At 37.5% G+C, this 23,280-nt stretch overlaps 1 protein-coding gene across 7 annotated transcripts in view; it reads left to right on the top strand.

Moving 5' to 3' along the window:
• Window positions 1–23,280, top strand: part of DGKB (diacylglycerol kinase beta) — a 381,223-nt gene that overhangs the window by 23,867 nt on the left and 334,076 nt on the right. For 5 of the 7 annotated variants that reach the window (XM_039549084.1, XM_039549088.1, XM_039549087.1 and 2 more), the window contains exon 1: window positions 22,743–22,865. The exons of 1 other annotated variant lie outside the window; for it this stretch is intronic. The gene's annotated coding sequence lies outside the window, so the exon portion shown is untranslated. Of the gene's footprint in view, window positions 1–22,137; window positions 22,234–22,742; window positions 22,866–23,280 lie in introns of those variants that run through there. One more of the 7 variants, XM_039549085.1, reaches the window with a different exon arrangement.

Genomic DNA, 23,280 nt, shown 5'->3' on the forward strand with positions numbered 1-23,280 from the left:
GCTATCCAAGCTGTTTTCAGCTAAGTAATGAGTCACCCATGAAAATAAAACTCCAATTACTCTGGCAGATTTCTCATTTACAAATGCGTAATAGTAATGCCAAAATCTGTTCTACTGCTCTCAAGTTCAACTTTAGCTATGGAAATGATGTGAAATTATACCCATCAAAATTCTTTTAAGCAGAACATACACTCTGAGTAGTAATGCATACAATCTAATTGTTTTTCAATAAATAAAGTTACAAAAAATTGTAGTTCTGTTGATGAAGCTGCCTTCACTAAAGATAGTATTTTGTTATTTATTTCCATATATTCAAGTTTTAAAAATAACTTTAAGTCTCAAAATATGTCCAAAGAAGTGCTGTGCAGAACAATGTCATGTAGGCTACCATTAGGGAAATGCAATCATGTCAGTCTCACCCTTATTCTATTGTAGCAAAATTCTTCAGAAACCTACAGGGATTTGTTTTACATTACTTTTCTTTATCTATCTTTATCTGGGATTGAAGATTGATCTTAAGGGGTTGTTTGTACATTTCTTTGTCTATATATTTCATGTTTACATTTTTAAAGCTTTCTTGGATATGGTAGCATCAGCTAGAAAAGCAAGGGAAAGCAAATCTTCAGTGGCAAGACCCTCATCTAAAATTTTATTGCCGTTAGTGCTAGGGCAACCTAGCTTAGCAAGTCCATGCAAACTAGTTTCCAACTATCATTTGTAGAGGTTGTTTCCAGGCTTGTATTTGATTATATTCATGGAAAACATGCAAGAACACAGACTCCATATTTGTATAAAATTTAAATTAAGATTCTCAGCACATCTCTGAATTTATTTATGATAATTTGTACATCCCAACTATTCACAAGATGGATTTGACTAGTGCAAAAAATGCTTCTATCTCTTCACTTGGGAATGCACCAAATGTCTTGCCCAGCCCTTGATGCTGCTGTTTGCACCCAAAAGTGAGCCATACAGAGGCCATCTTCCGACGCCTCCGGAACTGCCTGATCTGATTCCCAAGAGCTCTGGTTTTATAACTTTGCGTGTGCAGCCTCAGAGTGTGAGGCTGTGCCTGTCTGCAGTGGGAATCTGAAAACCCCTGGGTTTTCCTTTTGGGGAAAACTTTTCTTTCAGCCTTTCATCATTTTTCAGTTTTCCAGCACTGCATAGTCATTTGAAATAAACAACAATATCAAATCTATTGCAATACAGCATTAGTAAGTATGTTATTTTTATCAGACATGCCATGATTTTATGTTTGCTAAATAGCAGCTGTTGTATTTAGTTCTGGTCATAAAAAAATGAAACCTAGCTTCTGAAGCCAATATTTATGTATGGAGAACTGGTAATGTAGCCAGTATTGTGGTGTTTGTCCTCCAAATAGAAATCAAATAGCACCATCAAAAAATCTATTTACAGACAAGTGTATATTCTAATTGTTCTTTCCTTATTTTATACTACCAATTTTGTATTCCTTTTTGAGCTGCAAACTACAGTCCCAGTAGGCTTTTAGCATCTAGAAGGTCTGTCCTTAAATGGGTTATGCTGAGCTTAAGTGGGTTACGCTGAGGAGCGATTTCTGCAAGAGCTATGAATCAAGATTTAAAAGACTGAGGAGCTAAAGACAGGCCAGCTTCTTTTTGCACATAAAATATTACTAGTTTGATTTAGAATACATTATTTACACTTCATCTAGAAATTAGGTGGTTGGCAATTATGCATGTGCAGGTTTTTCCCATTGTGGGTTTATTGCATTATGTGTGTATAGACATTCAAACAGATTCTGTGCAGCCTCAGCTCAACTTTGCCAGCCCTGTTCTTCCAATTGAAATTCTGGGGAGTTGAGGCAAGGTTGAGAGGGAATGTGGGAGGAAGATAAGGAATAAATTAAAGGGTGGAAGGTAAACCTTGAACTGACACTACTTTTGTTACCCTGAGGCTTATTTATTCTCCAAAGATCAGATCCTACAAATCTTGTTGAAACTGAATTTTCATAGGAGCTTGTTTTAAGGAACAAAAGTAGAATCCTAACTTTTTTGTTGTGTGTGTCCATGTCTCCTTACCCAAAATTTCAACACTTTTGCTACTTTAATTTCTAATCTGTCATCAATTTATTAAGCATATTAGTTTCATTTTAAGAATAAATTAAGAAATAGTTTCTGTGTACCTGTGTGTAAATAGAACAAAATATCTTCTGAAATAACAACATAGCAGAAAGTGTTTTACCCCATTATGCAAAGCTTCACTTAAGAATAACTTTCTCATCATACAGACTTCTGCTCAAGAAATTTATCCTGCCACCTACTTCACCATATGGAGCTTTAAGAGTGCTAAGCCACAGTAGAGGTATCTGTAAGCATTTGTGATAGTGCTGAACACGTGCCTCAATCAGTGAAGATGCAGAACCTGTACACTCATAGCACAGATAATTTGAGCACTACTTTCTTTTGGAATCTATTTGCTGTAGTAGGGATTTAGACACCTTATATGTCCTCCAACACCATGTCCTAATATAATTATTGTTCTGAGATTCAGACTGCTCTTTCTGCAACACAATGTTTGATTTTCTTTGTTGTTGCAAAATGTATTAACTTTTCTATTTTAAGTACCACGGAAGAAAATATTTCATGCCCTTTTCTGAGATGCAAAATGATAATCTGATTGATCTTGCAAATTTATAGCTGGGGATAAACACAGTTGCAATGGTAGAAAGGGGTATTATTTCACTACTTTAAAATTATACCTGTTTTATTGTTGTTTTTTTTTAACTAATTAAAGAAACCCCAACCTGTGAACAACAAAGAACAATAATTTATAATAGCAGTAACTCATGTCTGAAATCTCTAATGGTTGACAACCTTGTCTTCTGCCCTGTAAGCAAATATTTGTCTTTATTCAAAGTACTAGGAGACCAAGACAAAAAAATTGCTATTCCATGCCACATAAAACATCAGTTTGCACTCTTTTTATTTAGTATGGTTAGATCTTTTTCCTGCAGAAAATAGTATTTATTATTTACCATTTCAATAGCCATTGTCAAAAATGTAGTTGCGGAGCCACAGTTTTAGCCTGGCACACAGGGTGTAATTTGCTTTTTTATTTTTTTGGCTATGAAAATCATAAAAGAGTTTGCTAATAAGAGGGTTTTCCATGCACAAGCCTGAATTTTCTCAATTGCAAAGAATATGACTATTTTTAGTAAAAATGCAAGATTTTTTGCTCTTGCCCTTTTATTTTTTTGTTTTCAAGCTGTAGTTTTTACATACTATCAATAATATAGTCCTAAAACTGCTCTAGATGATAGTTTTATAATGGCAATGCTGGTACCAAGAGTGTGTATTTTTTATGTCAGTGTTATTCATGTTGTGCATGGAAGTCAAGTAATTTTCCATTCCACTGAAATGCTGAAACATTTTGTAAAATAAATCTGTTGAATGCTTATTAGTAGCATGTAAAATGATGAAGAGTTACAGATTGTTCTTATAAGAGTAACCTTTATTAGTTTCTTCTTTAACAAAACCTGGTCTTTAGTTAGCTGGGTACATTTGAAAAATGTCCTGACCAGAGAAGTATAAAGTGGAAAGGAATAAATTGTATGTGAATAATTAGGAAATGTTTTAATAACGTCAGTAAAATAGACTTACCACAACAGAAATATAACTTCTTTCTGATATTGCCGTACTTTTTTCTGCTTCAGTTAGCTATTTAAACAAAGCTTTGCACTCTTGCAGCAAGCTCATCTTCAGAGAATAAACTTTCTCACTGGGCAGCAAAAATGTGTACAGTTAGTTAAAATGAACTTTCCAGAAACAAATGAATGGGGAGATTCTGAGCCAGCTTCTAGCAAAAGGCTGATCTAATGCCCTATGTGAAAGCTCAGTGTATTGTTTTCATTAAAGCTTGAATGAAAAACTGCTGATCTGAGGTAGTACACGTTATTGAAGATGCAGGCAAAGCCATTTTCAGCTGTGTACACTGCAAAAGTGTTACTGTTAGAAAAACAAATTGTGTGCCATTCCTTGGGGGTACAATATGTGTTCAGACACCAAGCATGCATGAATAATGTTTCTACCAAATTTATTTGCAAGTATGCCTTATTTGCAAAGACTGAGTTTAGCAGGAATATCACGCGATATGTGGGATAGCATTAGAGAAAGTGTCATCTCTGACTTTTCGTCTGCATGTTTTCACTTCTACACTCTTCCATGATATACCAACTGGTTTAGTTTACTGTAACTTCACAGTAGTTCAGTTTCCTGTACTTTACACATCACTATCTTTTTTATAGCTAGCCTAGAGTACTAACTCCATCAATCTTGGTTGTGACAATGTAAGGCTGATTTATTTTCTTTCTTATAATGCCCCCAAAAATGCAGACTTGAAAAGAAAAATGACTTGGTTGATGAAAATAGTCATTCAGTGATGCAGACACCTTGATGTCAATGGAACAACAATATTACTAAAAGTGGGATTTTTTTTTACAAGGGTACAGTTGCTTTACCGTTATTCAGTGTTATACTTCGTGTGTAAATGCATTTCAAATCTTTTAACTTTCCAATTAATGGAAACTGAACACAAAAACAAGGACAGGTTTTGAAACTCTTCACTGCCCAGCTCAAACCTGTCAGGTAACAAAATTGTTCTGTTCTTCTCCTGATCCACATTTGTAAATGAATTGAAGATAGACAGAGCCACAGGTGGTAAGCATGTTTGGAATAAAGTATTCTTGCTGCTCAGTGCTCTTGCTCAAACAGCCATGTTAAATCAGAACACATGGTAAATCAAGTACTTCATAAAACAACAAAATTGATAACTCTCTGCATAATACTGTTTATTTTTGGTTTACATTTTTATGGGAATATAGCTTCTTTTAATTTTTTTAGTATAATAAATTTATACCAAGTCATTCCCTAACTGATGCAGCTCCAGGAGGAGGCAAGCTGTTGTCTCTATACTGCTGTGTAGGAGCCAGCTCCTGACAAGGCTATAAAGGGTACATTTTCTGCCAACTCAAAATATTTAACTTCTGGAAAATTCTTTGTAGCATCTGTGAAACACAGTAGTGATTATTTCTCATGGCCTTATGAGAGTCTCATGGTTCAGCCCATGCCATAGGCACTTCAAGCTTGTCCCATCTGACTGTGACGCATCATGCCTGCTGCTCTTGAGGTTCACCTAAGAGCAGGGGATATCAGAAATGATCCTACAAGGGCCCTGTTGCCTGTCCCAAGGGTATTTGCCTCAATAGGTGTTCTGAAGTCAGACCAAACTGCTTGGCTGTAAGAAAAATGTGAATGTGAAATACCAACTCCATGAGACACCAAAGCATCAGAACCCAACTGAGACCTCTCAGGTCAGAGAATTGCAGAGAACTGTGTAGCCATGACATCTAAAAAACACATATTGTTTGTCAAAGCTGGTTTGGCAAAAGTACCATTGTCCTGGTACAGGTTTTTAAGCTGGAAGTTTAGCAGTGTTTCCATGGAGACAGAACAACACCCATTGATTTAAAAGGAACTGCTACTGATTTGCAAGAAAAAAGAGTTAATTACAGGGAGGTCAAGGCTGCGTACTCCATATTAATTAAGGGAGCTCTGAATATTATTTTAAAAATGCAAGTCAAATAGTCCTTTAAAATAATAATAATAAAAAAAAGAAATCTTACTTTCCTCTATCTTAAACACAATTTTAAAGAAGGGCTTAGTGGCAGCAGCAAAATTCAGCTAGCAGATTGTGACAGTGGAATTGAAATGCCCATACATGGGTGACTAAGTGGAAAAGTTGTCGAAGTTGTAGCTGATAAGGATCTGTTTGGTGCAGCCTAGACAGATACAGCCTAGGCAGCTCAGCTCCAAGTGGACCCTCGCACTGGGGCTGCTGAGCATCTCTAGGTTCTATACACTGCCCTGTTTGTACTTTCATTGCCAGTAATGGACAACCAGCCATCTTAAACTGTGAGCTAATGCGTACTTAAAGAACTCTTAGGGTTTATGTTATAGGCTTGTTTTGGGTTTCTAAAGCCACTTTCGATGATATTGTGGGGTGTGAACAAACCTGTTTTCCAGCTTCAGTGCCAGATCCAGCAATTGCTACAGAAATCCAAGAATTTGAGCTAAATTAATATTAGAATAAAGGAGATTTTTTTCTCTAAATTCTGGTCCAATGGGCTGATAATGCACTTTAACTTTTAAATGGTCTTTAAAGAAGAGCATATCTATCTGGAGAAACATTTGTTATCAAATTCATTACTTTTTTTGTTCTGCTTTTGTTACTGATTTTTTTTTTAAATTTAGTCTTTTTCCAATAATTCTATGTGCCTATAAATTATTTTGACAGAATAACTTTAATACTATTGTGTGTTCATGGGCTTCCCCTTAATTTGGTGTGTGATGGTGATCTGTATTTTATTTAATTTTTTTGGGGATGAACAGTACCCTTTAAAAAGAGAAAAACGTCTGCTCAGGCTTTCAGTAATGTAACATCACAGACTGCAGCAGTTTAATTGGATACCTTTGTATATACATAAAGTACGAAATATTTATTGTCAGTCAAACTCCAGTGAAAATATACAGAAATGGAATGAAATCCATAAAATATATTAAAAGTATTCTTCAATAAGTATCTTCCTGTTTAGAAACAGGTTGAAAATAATAAAAATCTATAATGACTGGTATCCAGAAGAATGTTAGCTACTAGCACAACAGGAAGTGTTTCTTTAAGGTCAGGCTGTACATATAGTAAAGTAGGAGAACTTTGTATCTCACAGGTGCTTGCCTGTTTCTGTTCATACCATGTGTACCACTTCTGATGTATGAATCATTTGGCATAACAGACAATTTAAATATAGACAAGCACATTTAAAATCATGTCTGAAATTACCTTTTAATTAAGATGAACATTGTTTCTCATAGCTACAAACAATTTTTTATTTTTTATTCATGAATAATAAAGCTGGATTTTCATTTGTTTCCTCAAGGCTGAGGGTTGATTTTGCAAGATAAAAATTGTTTTGGCACAGCTATCAAGGGATAACAAGGCAGCAGTGAATCTGGTTATGGAATGTCCTGTGATGTAATCATCTAATACATGTTAGTTTATGTTCACTTCCCCAAAGCAATTTTATTGCTTGAATTCTGAGCAGCCTTAGAGTCAGTCCATTGCAAATCTTCTATTAGAAGTCTCTAGTTAAACCTCTACACTGTGTTTAATATTCTTCTGTGTTGCTTACAACTAAAACTTAATAACAGCTAGGACAACTAGACGGAGCATTCTTTACACGATCCAAGGAAAAGGGGTCTCTTACTCTATTTAACTATGCTTCACTTTTTCTCTGTCCTAGGTTCTGAGAGGTGATTGGTTTAATGCAGAAAATCTGCTCATTACTTATGAGCTATACTGAAACAGATATGATTTCTAATTATAAAAATTAGGGCAAAATATAAATATTTAAGGCAGCCTGCTACAAAACAAAATTTAAAAAAACCCCAAACAAACTATAAATAAATGAAAATCTTACTGGTTTTTTGACTAGTTTGTTCAATTAACTCTTTGCAATTATTCTGTGGAAGGAAATTTCACTATAATCTAATGGAGATTTAGTTAATGGGTATAGATGGAAAGCTAATTAAGTATTTAATTTCATACTCACCATTTTCAGCATTCCTGCATTTGTAAAGAGAAAGCCAGAAAAAACTTAGAGACCAGCCTCTCTGGCTTCTGTGGATGTATACACATCCAAAAGACTGATTTGTAGTTTTTTAACTGCTATTTCCAAAATATGTCTCAGTTGTCTCACTAAAATGTCATAAGCCTCTAGGGAATTGTGTTGCATCCATGCCGGGCGCTATACAAAAAGAAGCAGTTCTACCTAATTCACATTTAGACAAGACAGATGAGTGGAAAAGCAGACGTCAAGTTAACACAAAGAGGAGTCTCAGAGTTATCCTGCAAGCCAGCATCAGGACCAGGAAGAGAAAAGATCTCTTGATTCTCACAGTAATATCGTGGGTTTTAAGTAACAAAATCTTTGTGAGTCTTAATAAAAACTAATAACTAGTTTAGTTAAAGAAGCATTCTGAAAGGTTCCATTTGTTTTGCAACATATCTATTTTTCATTTTTAATGCAGCAGCTGATTGTTCCACAGGATCTGAGTATCTACATTCCTTTGATCAACTTGGAGTATCTAGGAAAAGAAACAAATATTCCATGGCTGTGCAGCATGAATCAGTGTCCATTGTACTTTTCCCAGGATACATTTTCTCTACAGAAATCAATTGGTTATCTGCTGTGCAGAGCAGTTATGCTAGTTCCATAAAGTAAAAAACAAAAACAAAAAACAAAATCCAAAAACCCCCTCAACAACAACAACAAACAACAAAAAAAGCCCCCAAAAAGCCCCAAAAAACCACCCCCACCCTCCTTCATTACACAGCACCAAATTTGCAAGTGGAGATAGACCTATAAAATCTGCTATAAATTCAGGAAAGTCTTTGCACAGACATGATCTCTTTTACAAAGTGTAAATTTCAGAAAGGGCTGGCTATTACATGAATAAAAATCTCAACATTTCGGTAAGACTATTCATTAAAATTCCTTTTGTATGCTTTTCTCTTAGCTGGGTTGGTGGAATACAATTTCCCTTAGCTATCTGATCTATCTATTGCAAGGGAAAGCTACTGCTCTTTCTATTTCTATGTTTTCTTTGCTTTTGAAAATACATCAATTTAAGGAAGCCTAAATATAACTAAACAATTAAATAAAATTTTTTTTGCATTAAAATTATTAGGCACATCTACTTCTTTTCTGCAACATATTCAGTCCCATTCTTGCTTATATATTATTTTGCCAAGGCCATAGCTTTAGCTTTGATGCTATGGTTCCAGTCCAAATATCAACTGAAGTGTTAGAGACTCTACTTTTTATATAGTTGGTACTGGATTATGCTTCAGTAGCCCAGTGGGGAATTAGAAAAGCAATTACTTTTATTAAGAAGCTTAATTCAATGAAAAGACCTTTTCAAGGAACTTAATCTCAACTGGCAGCTCATTGTGCCATTAAAAAATAATAATATGGTACTAGGGCATCAGCAAACCAAAGTGTTGCTTCTTTGCAAGGGATTTTACAGTGAGTGCTAATGATTTTGTTCTTCTTTTGTGAATTATGCAACTTTCTTGAATTTTTGATCTATTCAATCAGTTCAGCTGGGAAATTGGAAGGTTTCTAACAGTAGCATCACTTACTGTTTCCTAGGCTTGACAATTATTCTGAAAACCTGTTAGTAAGAAGGTGTTTTTCAAATACATTTTTCTTATTCAGGTGCATTATTTTTATGCAGACGTAGCATCTATGATTTTGGCAAATTACTATAGTTTACTTTTCAGTCCTGTTTATCTCAGGGTCACTAAAATCTTGCTGACTGCTTCCTGAAAGCTGTGTATCATCACATTTTTTGTTGTTTTGTGGCATTTAATGTCAAATATTACAAAAATAATGTAACTTCTTTATGGGCCTTACAGATATTTAAAGCAAATATCTAACCCATTGTTATATTTTTTTCTAGCTGAGATGTGATTATTAGGAAAAAGGATTACAGACTGAGCATTATAGTTTGGGGAATTTCTCTGTGTTCTTATCTTCCATATACATATATATATATATATATATATTATCCTTAATTTATACCTCCTTAATTTATATTAAACAAACTTTCTATTGTGTTTTCAGAACTTTTTTTCTATTTTCTCTTTGTTATTATTTAGTTTCTTAAAAATATGAAAAGTTAATATGAGTTAGTATTTGGAAGTGTCCAAGGTCAGGCTGGGTAGGGCTTTGAGCAACCTGGTTTGGTAGAAGATGTTCCTGCCCATGGCAGGATTGGAAACAGTTGATCTTTAAGGTCCCTTCCAACCCAAGCCATTCTATGATCTATTATTTTATCTGTTTGCATCCATCAGTTTTTCTCTGACCTCTTTATTTAAGGCTGTCTTTCTGCTCTTTGCATATAGTTCATTGGTTTCATTTTTTTTTCCTAAAAGCAAGAATAAAGTACATTTATATAATAGTAACTAACAAAGATCTCTTAGTTTTCATATATCTAGGATCCCATCTCCCACCACTTTTAAAATGAGTATTCACTAATATGGACTAATTTCTCCCAGTGTATCCTGAATGGTGTAATTTAATAACTTCTAATTGACTACAGTTGTGACATCTAATTAAAAATTTAAAATCATGTGAAGTGAAGGATTTTAAAACTATAATCGAGGTCTTTTCATTTGCTGTACTTTTCAGTCTAGTCAAAGCTCAGCATTTTGTCCTAAATGCAGGGCACTTTTTCCTTAGAAGGGAGAGAAGCAGCTCTTGTGTACTTTTGCTTCTGATAAAATTTGCAAATTTGGCCATTCTGGGAACAGACTGATCGCTCAGGCTGAGGAAGTAGCTCAGTTATTTAAGAAGTAGCTTTGAGCAATTAGTGGCTGTATCTGCATACTAAAATTGTTTTGCTGCAACATTTCTATTTAAAATGGAAATATGTCATTGTGTGGCCAACTTTGCCACAAGTCCTTAGTGATATCTTGAAAAACCTGCAAAATCTGAGTCTCTGGAAGGGGCTGTACTGTAGCTGTACAACACCATGCTGAATCCTTACAGGGACAGAGTGTTTGTACACCGTAAGTCTCACAAATTCTTCTCTCCTGTCTGTTTTAAATGCTTCATGCCAAGTATTACCTCTCTTAGTACTTTCAGTCTCAAAGAGACCTTGCATTGGGTCTTTGTAAATTGGAATCCTTGTTCTTTTGTAGAAGTGACCCAAACTGTCCCTGCTTCCCACTGTGTGCATGTGAGTCAGCTGACAGACCAAACAGAATACGTAACTGCTTCACTTATGCTGAAGCCTTTTTCCCAGCCAAGTTGCTAAACTCAGTGTCTCTTACCTGCTTAGCCTCTGGCTTTTACAAAGTTTACAAGAATTTATCATCCCTGAGATTTCTGCCCATTGTTGGAAAATAGTGCGACGGAGCACGAATGCATTTGTAACAGAACCAGCTATTTTAAGCTTTTCTACTAAATCAATGGGGATTAGGTAAAATGCTGTTATATCATAGAATCATAGAAAGGTAAGAGGTTAGAAGAGACCTTAAAGATTTTCTACTTCCAAGCCCCTCTGCTTTAAGCAGGGATACCTCTCACCAGACCAGTTTGCTCAAAGCACCATCCAGCCTGCCCTTGAACACTGCCAGGGTTGGGGCATCCACAACTTCTCTGGGCAACCTGTTCCAGTATCTCACCACCCTCACATTAATAAATTTCTTCCTAATATCTAACCTAAATTTCCACTCTTTCAATTTTTCCCCATTACTCCTTGTTCTATCACTGCAGTTCTGACTAGTAGTCCCTCTTTGTCTTTCCTGTAGGCCCCATTAAGATTCTGGAAAGTTGATATGAGGTCTCCATGCAAGCTTCTCTTCTCCAGGCTGAACAGTCCCAACTTTCTCAGCCTAAAATATATCTTAGATTTCTGGCAGTAAAATCAGCTTTGCAAATTACAAATTTTTCAGTAAATATTCCGTCACCCTTGTTAAAAGCTGAAAGTTGTTTTTAAAAGCAGAGTACCATTTGGATGAGACCTGAATTTACACTCATCTCAAAAAATAAATTGAGTTGTAGCTTTATGATGACCATCACAGAAATAAAAACCAAACCAAATACAACAAAACAGGAAACTGTTGAACTTTGACAGTTGCAAGCTGTGTTTCCATTTTCTCAAGGCGGTTCAGGTGAGGAGTTGGAGAAGTCCTTATGTATATCTTACTCCAGAGCCCCATACATCATAGCAGTTCTGATGGTTGCAGCACTATTTGGAATTGTTGAGCAGGATGATATCTCCCTTTCCCCTCCACCAGTCCTACTTCCCTCAGTATCTATGTCAGGTGAGGCCTCCTACAGAAGAATCAGGGATCAATCAACAGAGAGTAGAATTGGTGCATAATGTCTGAAATTCCAGCTCACAAGTGCTAAAACACTGCACCAAGAATAACTGTATGCAGGTGGATGACTATTCATGCATATGCAAATGTACAATATCAAGGAGATAGTTTCCAGATAATAAGCCTGAATACATAAGTGATAGAAATTAGCAAAATTTTCAGGACTGGTTTTTGTTCTGAGAGGGGCTGTGCATGTTTATTCATACTATCAGACAGAAGTAATTCCATTCAAGACAGTCTTGAAAATAAGGGCTAATCAAAGTGTTTGTTATACATTGAAACAAACTCAGAATTGCAAAGCTATTAAAACTAAAATATTATAAAAACTGTTAAAGTAATTACAGAAAACAGAAGAAACATTAAATTAGTTGGTATACTCAAAATCTGAGTGCAAAAAAGTTAGCCTGAAAAGTGAAACTAAGGGAGTAGCAAATGCATGCATTGTATTTATTGTTTGGTTACCTGATTTTGGTTTCATTTAGCTTTTAGAAGCAAACATTTCCTTTGCCACACAGCTATAAGGTTGGAGTTCATATAAGCCAGATGAATATACACAGTTCCATGGACTCATTTTATGTTAGAGATCAAACCAAATTTACTACTCCATTGTGCTGGCACTGTGTAAGTATTTCACATCAGAGAAACTCATTGCTCCAGATAATTTCAGTCTAGAAAAGTAAAACATATATAAGTAGATAAAAGGCTTGCTACAAAATAGTATAAATAATTGATTAGATTATATAGGCAAACATTTAAATTAAGCTCCATGTATGTTGTTCTTGCATCTTGCTGTTTAGTGCTAAATTCAATATGTTTCTTGTTCTTTAAAACTTAGAAACCTGGTGTTGCACATATTCACATATCCAAAACAGTGCTAGTCTTCATGGTTGAGACATCATGGTAGTTTTTGGAAAAGTTGAACTAGAGTCAAAAGCAAATTCATAGCATAGTTATTTAAACAACTTTATCTAATAGACATTTCAGGGTATCTCCAACAGGTATTCACATCATCTTAAAAGTGTCACCATTTCTTTTTAAAAATTTGTCAGAAGAATGAGAAAGTGACAACATCAAAATTAGAAGAACTTGTTTCATGACCTTTTCTGAAAGTGTTAAAAGTCCTCACCTCCACTATGCCAGAATTTTAACATTCGATCTGGTCTTGATAGAATCTGTCTCTGTAACTTCTTTTGAATTAAAGAAATTTTATTGTATTTGAATTCAATTCAAAACATGTCATTATAGACCCACTAGGTGGAAAAGCATCCTGGAACCCAGAAGAAAAAGAAGGTGGAATCAAGTTCTTGGCCCTCAGTAGGAGTATTAGTACAGTACCATTCCTGTGTTTTGTCCAATTCATCTTTTCTCTGTTGGTTGGCATCTGCAGGTAGTGAGGATGATGAATTATCTTCCTGTGAAGCAAGATATGCAAATTTGTGACCCTTCAGGAAGAGAAGTCTGAACTAGGCCACTCAGGTCATGTACTTAACCCCTGGGCAACCCTAGGCAATCTGCTCTTGGTGATGCTGATTGAGCCAGGAGGGTTGGACCAGATGACTTCCAGAGCTCCCTTCCAACCTCAGCCATTCTGAGGTTCTGCTAAGTTTTTGGAACATTACCTCTTTGACTTCTGGCTTTATGTCTGAGTGAAAAATCAATTTCCCTGTGGTTTGTACAGACCTTGATTGAGTATTTATGGTAGTAATGATGTGAATGTGTATTATATTTAGTCTCCTGAAGGGGATATGAAAGAAAATGGCCCACTAGCGGGCTACGCATTGATCTACTAAACACTAACAAAAATAAGGAATTTGTAGACATCTTTGAAAGTAGAACTTTAGTTACACAGGGATTTTTTTTTTTTCTTTCTGACTAAATACTTGAGGTTTGTTGTGTAAAGGGAAGATTTTAAAAGTTGCAGTCTTGAATCACAGTGCTGATTTTACGTGTGTAGATCCTGGATGTCAAGGTCAAGTAATGGACCAATAGCAGAACCGGAGTAGACAGCAAAATTATCTAAGCTTGCCACTGAGTGCTTTACTCACAGGATCCTGCTGCTTTCAAAAACCAGTTCCCTTGTCTTCATCCTATTTATATGGTGTAAATCTAGAATAAACCATGCTGATATCTGTGACAGTACAACTAGAAGAGCACTTAGCTTTTAACTATAGCACATCTTGTAAAACAAAATACAAAGGCAAAAATGTATTGATAAATTTCTAAAATTTTCCCTGGAATCTGTATGCGAATTTGTTCCCAAAGAAGTGAGTGGAATGTGTTTTTTGTTACATACATGTTTAAAACACTAAAAGACACGAGCATTTAAACGACAGAAGAAAGTATTAAGAACAGAAAATTTATTAACTTTTAACATGTATATAAAACCAAGTTACTTGATGTATCTGCAGTGTAATGCTGATTTGTATATTACATTTAAATCCTTTAAAATATAACAGTGAGCAAAGACAGCAGTATCAGGTACATAAAAGTAAAATGTATGCTTCTTTAGGGATCTACTTTATTTTAGATATAACAAAATATCTTTTATTACATTGTTATAAAATATGTTGTTCAACTGATTTAAATAGATCGCTGACATTTCAGCAAAACAAATCTCAGATGAAGAAAAAGTAAAATCATAAATTCCCCCAAAAACTATATAAGAATCTGAGATATAAGGGCTATAAATAGAGTAGGTGCTAACTAGCCACTACTTGCCACTACTGGTTTCTCTTCTTTGATTGCCTTGAATCCACCAAAAGTTTCTTTTTGAAGAGTGCTGGTAGCTTCCTTGTTACTAACTTGAAGAAAAAGTACTCTTAATTTTTTTTCATTGTTCAGCCCACGTTTTCTGCTTCCCTTACTTAAGTTTCACTGATACCAACCATTTTTGGAGACATTCTTCCAAATTCATTCCATCAACTCTCTGGAAAACCTTATTTTAAAGTAATTAAATGCAATTAGTTCTCTTTTCTCTTACTATTTTTTTTTTCAATTTCCTTTTACAGGTAAGTCTTCTTAACTATTTCTAGTTTATTTCAGCTTTTAATTTCTGTTCACTTTCAGCCATAATAATACACATGCCTCTTGAATATGTAGAATGGTAGTACCCAAACCCTAGGTCTTGCTGATTGTGTTGTTAATTATTCTCACCAGTCAGGTATACTCATGCCAATATAGTTTGGTATATAACTCTAGCTTACTAACATAGTATATCTCCTTCTATCTGTTGTTTTTCCAAAAATCTTTTCTCCTGAACACATTTAATGAAAATGCAAATGAAGTAGGGCTAATTAGTTAGGTCTAACTAGTTAGAAATGCAAGTTTTGAATTCTTTTAGTTCACTTGATGGTTTTATGACAAGTTATACTCAAATATTGTGAATGACAGGCATATGTGTACTTTTTAATTTCAACCCTACTTTAAAATAATTTCTTATAATTCTTTTTCTTTTTCTTACGCTGAATTTTTTTAGGGTGCTTTTTCAAGCTAAGGAAAATTGTAATACCATTAATTTGCTATGTATTCCTTTTCCTTTCTCCTCTTTCCTTATGCTGCATCAACCAGGAAAATGTTGCCATTTTCTTTTATGGTTTACACTAAATGCTTTCTATTTTCATGCAAATTTCTAGATTAAATGAAACCCATTTGTGTCTTCATTACTGATTCATTAGTTCTTTAGTCAGCTATGTCTGTACTGATACTTGTTTGATTATAATCCACAAAAGTTCTGTACTGCCTCTGTGGCAGACATACATTCTGTTCTATGTTACCTCTGTCAATCCATGAATCTAGGGAAGAGTAGCTATTCTAATTTCTGTTCGGTTTTTCTCATCAGAAATAATGCAGGGAGATGATTCTTAGAAATTTCTCCTGCATATTTATTTTTTAGGACATGACATCCCACTGTTGCCCTTTCATTATTCTACCTGCAGGAAGCCCATGTGCAAGCATGATATTTAACATAACCAACAAGAGCAAAGCAACATTTAGAAGAAATTTAGAAAACAGAGGAAGAAAGACGCTACACTCAGGACTCCTTCAATATCTTTCATTTTGTATTTTAGTGACAGGAATGATCTCTGCACTAGATGATTACAGTGAGTGAACTAAAATCATCCAAGTTTAATAATTTTGTCCATCAGTTCCACTGATCAGAGAATATATTGTACTTCAATTGCTCTTGAACTAAGTTTAAACTACAACAAAAAACCTTCATGTAAAAATTACATTGGTCATTGAATGTTAAATAGTGATTCTGCAATATGTGTTAAAATTCAACAAATGTTTAAGGACATGTTCTATCTTTTCACACAGTTGAGACAGTTCAGTAAACATACATATGGTAATTTTAAAAACATAATTTAAAAGATAAATGCATATTTGAGGTATATAAATAAATACATCTCTTTTTTTTTTTTATGTCTGCTAGCCATATGTTCTTTTTTATATCCTGCATATATACTTCATGAAATGTAGTGAAAAAAATATGAATATTACTCTTTTAATGCTACATCCAGAAATAGACAATAAGTGCATTTTGCCCCTTACCTCTTGCCCCAGTTAGGTACTATAATATTTGTATAGAGCTAAGTAGTCTTTATATTTTAGAGTTTCAGAATGAGTGAGCTGTTAGACATTTACTTCTTAAGCAATCTTTAACTATATAATATCTTTTCAGACTGAGCAAACATCTCTCATTAAGTATGGCTAAGGGCTCATTCCTGCATCCAGTTGAAACAAATAGTGTCTGTCATGTAGATTTTAGGAGCTTGTCAACCCATTGGCCTGTCACATCTCTGAAAATCTTCCCACTGACCTAAGGTTTGTCCAAGGTCCCTCTTTGAAGTAGGAACAACAGAGGGGAAAAATACCTGCATATGTACATGGAAGGTAAAGATGAGAGTAAGTTGTAAGGAAAAACCTTTAAATTCACTGAAAGGTACTCTACTATACTGCCTTTGTCTTTGCTTCTTTTGTACTTGTCATTTTTTCCTGTAAAGCACTAGAGGTAATATTATGAGACCAGAGTACAGACAAATCCATTAGTAATTCAAGCACTGTTACACCTATATGACAATCTGTATAACCACTGGCTCATCTAGGACTGTCCAGCTTGGCAAAAGGAAAGCTTTGGGGACACCCAACAGCAGCCCACAGAGTTAAATGCATGAGGAATCTGAAAAGAAGGCAGAGATGTGTTCTTCAAAGTTATGCATGGTGGGAAGACATGGAGTTATGGGCATAAGTGGAAATGAAAGATTCAGACTTGATATATGGAAAAACAACTTCACCATGAGGATGCTCCAGCCCTAATCAGGTTGCCCACAGAAGTTATGCTGTCTCTGTCTTTTGAATGAAACCCCTTAGTCTGATCTCAGATTTGATCCTAACTAGAAATGTCCTGAGAGTCTTTTCAGCCAGAATTATCCTATGATCCATTATTCAAGGTGTGATCTATAAAATACTGGTTGGAGGGGGCTAATAACACCCCTTGTTATTGCCCAGGATGGCATTGGCTTTCTTTTCTGCCAGGACTCAATGCTTACTGTCTGACAAAACTCCTGGGACTTTTTCAACAGACTTGGTCCGCAGCCAGGCCCCGTCACTGAGGGTTTTTATTTCCCTGGTGCAGGGCTTTGCCTTTATTCTTGTCAAATTTCATAAGGTTCCTGCCAGACCTTTCCTCCAGCATGTCTAGGTCCCTCTGGATGGCAGTCCTACCCCTGGCAGGGGTTAATTAGTCCTCTCACCTGCAGACTCTAAGAACAAGTACTCCTGTGTGTCCTTCAGGTCACTGACAAAGATGTAATGACATATCCTCTATCCTTAAAGATGTCAAGATATATTCCTGGGTAATGACACTTGCTATTGGCATTTAGATAGAGTACAGCCCATTAACCACTACCTTCTTAGCCCAACCATGCAACCAGTTGCACACATATCTAGTTTCCACCAATCCAGTCTGTTATGTCCCAACTTGGACAGGAGAATGTTGTGGGAATAAACATAAAAGCCTTGCAAAAGCCAAGATAAGTACCATCCACTGGTACTTCCATTTTTCTCTCATCCATATATTCAGTCAGTTAATCACAGAGGACAGTCAGATTGATCAGGCTAGATTTACCCTTAGTTAATTAATGTAGATTGTTCCCACACATCCTGCCGTCCTTCCTATTACTCAAAATGTATTCCAAGAGGAGTCAGCCCAGGATTCTCCCAGGGCAGAAGCACTGAAGCACAGAAGACTGATCTTAGCACTTGGATAATCAAGCAAATAATCTTGTATGCCAGTGTTAAATCAACAGGTGTGAATTTAAATGCTTTCAGTCTTAAATCTTGATTGCATTGATGAAAGAATAGCTAAAGATTCAGTCAGAGTATCTCGTATACTGGATAACAAGCCCAGAAATAATAGTTCAGCAGATTAATGTAATTTCCTCTAGTTTGTCAACAATCCTTGATTTTCTCAAGTACAAAGGTATGCTCTGTGGCATATTTTCTTTTAGCTGCCCTAGACTTTATATATACACATGCACACACACATACATGTATATACATGCATATATATTGAATATCAGTAATGTGAGTGATAGTAGACCAGCCAATGCCTCTAGGTATTTCACATGAATTTTTCCCATCCTGAACTGTGTAAAGTATATTACTGTGTAAATAAGTATATGAGTCAAGTGGACTATACCTACTATTCTACGGTGTATCGTTATCACTACAATAATTAATGTAAAGTGATATAAGCATAATCTATGAAAGATCTTGTTTCTGACGAAATGGTTTGATTCCTTTGGATCTCTATTACTGATTGCTTGTGAATTTGCTGTTTCTGGGAAGAAGCAGTGTAGTCTTACTGTGTTTTGACATTTCCTGATGAAAACACACAAAGTATAGAATTACTGTGAGGAAAGATGGTTTGTTTTTTTTTTCACTTAATTCCATTTTCTCCACAAAACTCTTTATACAGTGTAAAAATGTTCTAAATTAGATGAATCAAGTTTTGAGAAGATTAATTTTTTTCTTGAATGAATTTTGTGAACTACATTTGTTTCTTATAACCATATATTCTGAAAAAGATTCTCTTTATATATAGCTTGCTGTTACCTCAGCTGATTTCACATGGAGTCAGGCTATTTTTCAATAGTCAGTACCTGTGACACGCCACCACTGAAGTCAAATTTGTAATCCTGAACCTTGTTTCTTTCAAAACTACTAATATGCTATAACTGCAAATGACTGGTATTGTTGCAATATATTGAAAGAAAATAAAACATATTGGAAACTGAGAATTATTTTTGCTGTTAGGATTCTTGAGTTTGGTGCTTTATTCTTTCATGAATCATATAAAAATGTAGGGCCCCGAGTTCATCATAGTTTTATGAAATGAGCAACCTAAAGTCATGCCTTGCAAAAAAATTCATTCAAATATCCAAACACGGATCTAAGTAGCTAGTATAATAATTCAATATTTAAAATTCTGGCTGTGGCCTCTAGACATCTGTTATTTTCTTTGCTGAGGGAGTGAGCTGTTAACAGACAATCTTTTTGCATATTTTAATCTGTTTGTGGTAGGAGGTTGACTACAGGAGGGGAGGACAGGAGCATATACAGTTTGGGCAGCATCCTGCTTCTGGAACAGGATGATGGAACTTTGTATTGAAACCAGAACAAAGATGTGAACGTGCTATGCACAAACGCTGCCACTGAGCTCTGTGCTGAGGAAGCTCTTAGCTATAAGCCATAATCCATCTATCCCCATCCTCTACCTGTTCTCAAAACAGCACATAATACAGCAATGTTTCTAAAACTAGGCATGTGGATAGCAATCTCCTAAGTATTTTCCAGTGGAAAAAAGAATCTTAATGTTAGAGTCCTTCAGTTTGACATCTTTTACATTAATCTTTCACAGCTCAGCTGTACTGAGTTAGCTTTCGCCTGTGTGAGGGCTGCTGCTTTCCTAAGGCAAATGAAATGTTTAATAAATGGGTTAATTTTTCTTTCTGTGTTGCTAGACCTCCAAATTTATCTTTGGAGTTTTAAAGCTACAAATGTCAATGGAGTTGTCATTCCAAACTGTAAATGAACTTGTGGGACCTTTTCCATTTCAATAGGAACTGAAGTTGGACCCTGTTCTAATACACAGCAGAAGAGAACAGTAAAGGCCTAAGTTAAGTGAATATATGGAAGTTATTCACAACATAAAAAAATGTATTTTTAATTATGAACTTTTTTTTTTTTGCAGCAATTTTCATTTTTTATATGACCTTGTGTAACTGAGAGTGCTTCAAAGCAATTTTTAAGGCAATATGGTGATTCAAAACCAGCCCTCTCCCCCGTACCACGAGATCAAACATTTTATTGCAAGGCCTATAAAAATTTTGCGTTGTACTGGAATGATTTATCACAATTAAGTAACTACTCACTGTATTTCAGTGCTTTGATCCATATTTAGTAACTTGAGCCTCAAATATCCTGAGACTGAATTCTTTCCCTGGGAGAAAAAGAATCTCTTGAAATCAGTGTTTTAAAGGGAAAGCAATACATTGGACACAGGGAACTAAAGACAAGTACTCGGCCTGTGCAACTGTGAAGCTGGCATTTGGAAAGATATTCATAAAGTTGACTGCTGGATGTGAGTTTAAAGGCTATGGTGTATGATGCTACACCTCTGAGAACATATTTTTCCAAAGTTACAGAAAAGTTGTTGTTTCTTTTGGTTTTGTGTGAATATGAAGAGAATAGAATGGATTTTTAAAAATACATTATGAGTTTATTAAAGACAATCAAAACTGTATCAAAATGAAATTTTAGTTATGAATGCCTCTGTATCACTGAGGATATGGTATAAATATGTATTTATTGCATTATATAACATAAAATTGCATTTTACTTGTACACTGGAAGCTCATCCAAATTTTCAAACTCTTGTTAAACAAAAAGTTGGAGTGTCAGTGAGTTTTGGAAATGTGCTAATTCAAAACACTTAAATGTTTTTTATGATGTTGCAGAGAATTTATATTAATAAGATATAAACTTATCTCTAATTTATAGAGAGCAGGTACCACTTACACTGAGGAAACCATGTTCAGTGCACTAGGTGAATTAAGGAATGCTCCTTTAAGAAACCTCTTTATAAACAAAATCAGGCTGGCACAGTTTTGCATGGTTCCTAAAATAAAGAGGATTCCAAGAATTTCTAGCACTTGTGTCTTATGAAAATGAAACCCTTTAAATGCACATTTTAGAAAGGAAGAATGGATACAAGTACAAAAGAAACAAAAAATGGTAAATGTTTTTTATTTTCAAACTTCTACAGATTTATTATATAAAATTATTAGCAGTATGCTAAATCTCATCTACATTGCCTAAAACACCTTTCAAAGCTAAAGCCATTTAGTGCCATACAATTAATAAAGTGACTATAAATAGACATTAATATCATTATAATTAAACAAAAAATCATGTTCCCAGCTGAAGTTCTGAGGCTTATCTGACCACTCAAGAGTTGGTGAAGATGGAAGTTGGTAGTGCATAGAAATCTCTAATTACACACACTGGGAACCTGTCAGTGAAAGTTTGATCAGCTCCCTAGTTCTGTGTCTTGCTAAATGGCAGGCACTGGCACAATGACATTAATTTCCATGCCACTGCTACTCTGGTCTCTCATTTTTTCTTTTCCGAGTAAATCTGCAAATTCTTACAGGCCCTGGCTGGGTTGTTGCTATCCAAAACAGGTGCTGAAGGAAAGCGGGAGCCCAGGGCAGCATTCCGCGGAGCGAGGTTCGCGAAGGTCCCTCGGCCGGATGGAGGCTGGCGAGCCGGGCACGGCGGGCAGCTGCTGAAGCGGCTCCTGGGCGCCGAGCCGGGCACTGGGCCGGCCTTGCCGGGGGACAGCGGCTGCCGAGGACCGGACGGTGCCGTGGAAGGGAGGGCGCAGCCTCTCCCGGCTCCTCGAGCCGCGGACTCCAGCGGCGCAGTGCCCGCGCACCTGCGTGGGAGCCGCTCCGCAGCCGCCGCCTCCTCCCGGCGCCCCCGCAGCAGCGCTCGGCCGCGCAGGTAGGCGCGGGGCCGCCGTGCAGGTGCGCGGGGCGGGCCGTGCTCGGCCCCTCCGTGCCCCCGCGGCTGCGCGGGTGCGCCCGCTGTCACAGCCCCGCTACCTCGCGGCGGGCGGGAGGGAGAGCGACAGGCAGCCCTGGGCGGTCGCCACCGGCGGGGAGACCCTGTAAACTTTGGGTAAGTGTTGCGCGGGCTTAGCGCCTCTCCGCGCCGGGGAGCAGATAGAGGAGGGCTAGCGGAGCTTTGTGGAGCGGTGAGCGGGTCTTGCCGCACCGCCGCCCCAGCGCGGAGCGGGCGCGGAGTCGGCGGGCGGCGCCCGGGGGATGCGGGCTCTGGACAACAGGTACCGCAGCTGCGCGGGGGGCGGGAGGGGCTGCGGAGGGGGTGTCTCTGTGTGTGTGAGTGAGAGTGAGTGTGTGTGTGTGTGTGTGTGTGTGCGTGTGGCTTCTCCCCTCCCCCCTGCCGCCCGGCCGGGAAGGGGGTGGGAGATGTGCTGGCGCACCGCCGCTTAAAGCCGCGCCGCCCGGAGGCGCCTGCCCGTTCCCGAGAGGAGGGCGGCTGCCGGATCCGCGCTGTGCCGCGGAGGGCGGCGAGAAGCGGGGCGGAGGGCGGCGGTGACCCCGCGGGGCCGGGCCGGGCGCGCTGGGCTGCGGCAGCCGGCGGCGGGGCGGGGCGGGGGGGGGCTGGCGGCGGTGTCGCCGCCGTCGCTGGCGGCGGCCCGGCTGGATGGCCGGTCCCGCGGCTGCCCAGGGCGCCGGGCTCTCTCGCATCCCAGGGCCGAGCGTTCCCTCCGCCCGCATCGCACTGCAGTAAGTTCGCGAGTCGCTGGGCGGCCGAAGTGGTGGGAGCCGCGGAACTGGGGGGGGCGTGATGCACGAATGTGTGTCTGGGCGTAGTGGAGGGGCTAAGCTGAAAGTTGTAGCTAGCCGTGCTGTGTTGAATTTGGCACGATGCGTCGCTTTGATTTCCAGTTACTGCCAATTTGCCTCTTCGACCTATATCACTTTGCTCAACCCCAGTCAATGTCCTGATGCCCGGGTTCAAAACGGTGAAGTGCTGAGACATCCAGTGTAGATGCGAACACATCCAGGGCAGGAAACAAAAGATGCAGCTGCAAACTTAGGCTTTAAAGGCTGGTCTTCTTAAACTTTACGTGTTGATGTTACAAGCTCATTCTTGTGTTTTGGGTTTCTTTTGTTTTGGGGTTTTTTGTTTGTTTTTGTT

This window comes from Corvus cornix, chromosome 2 (assembly GCF_000738735.6).
Source record: "Corvus cornix cornix isolate S_Up_H32 chromosome 2, ASM73873v5, whole genome shotgun sequence".
NCBI classification, from domain to species: Eukaryota; Metazoa; Chordata; class Aves; order Passeriformes; family Corvidae; genus Corvus; species Corvus cornix.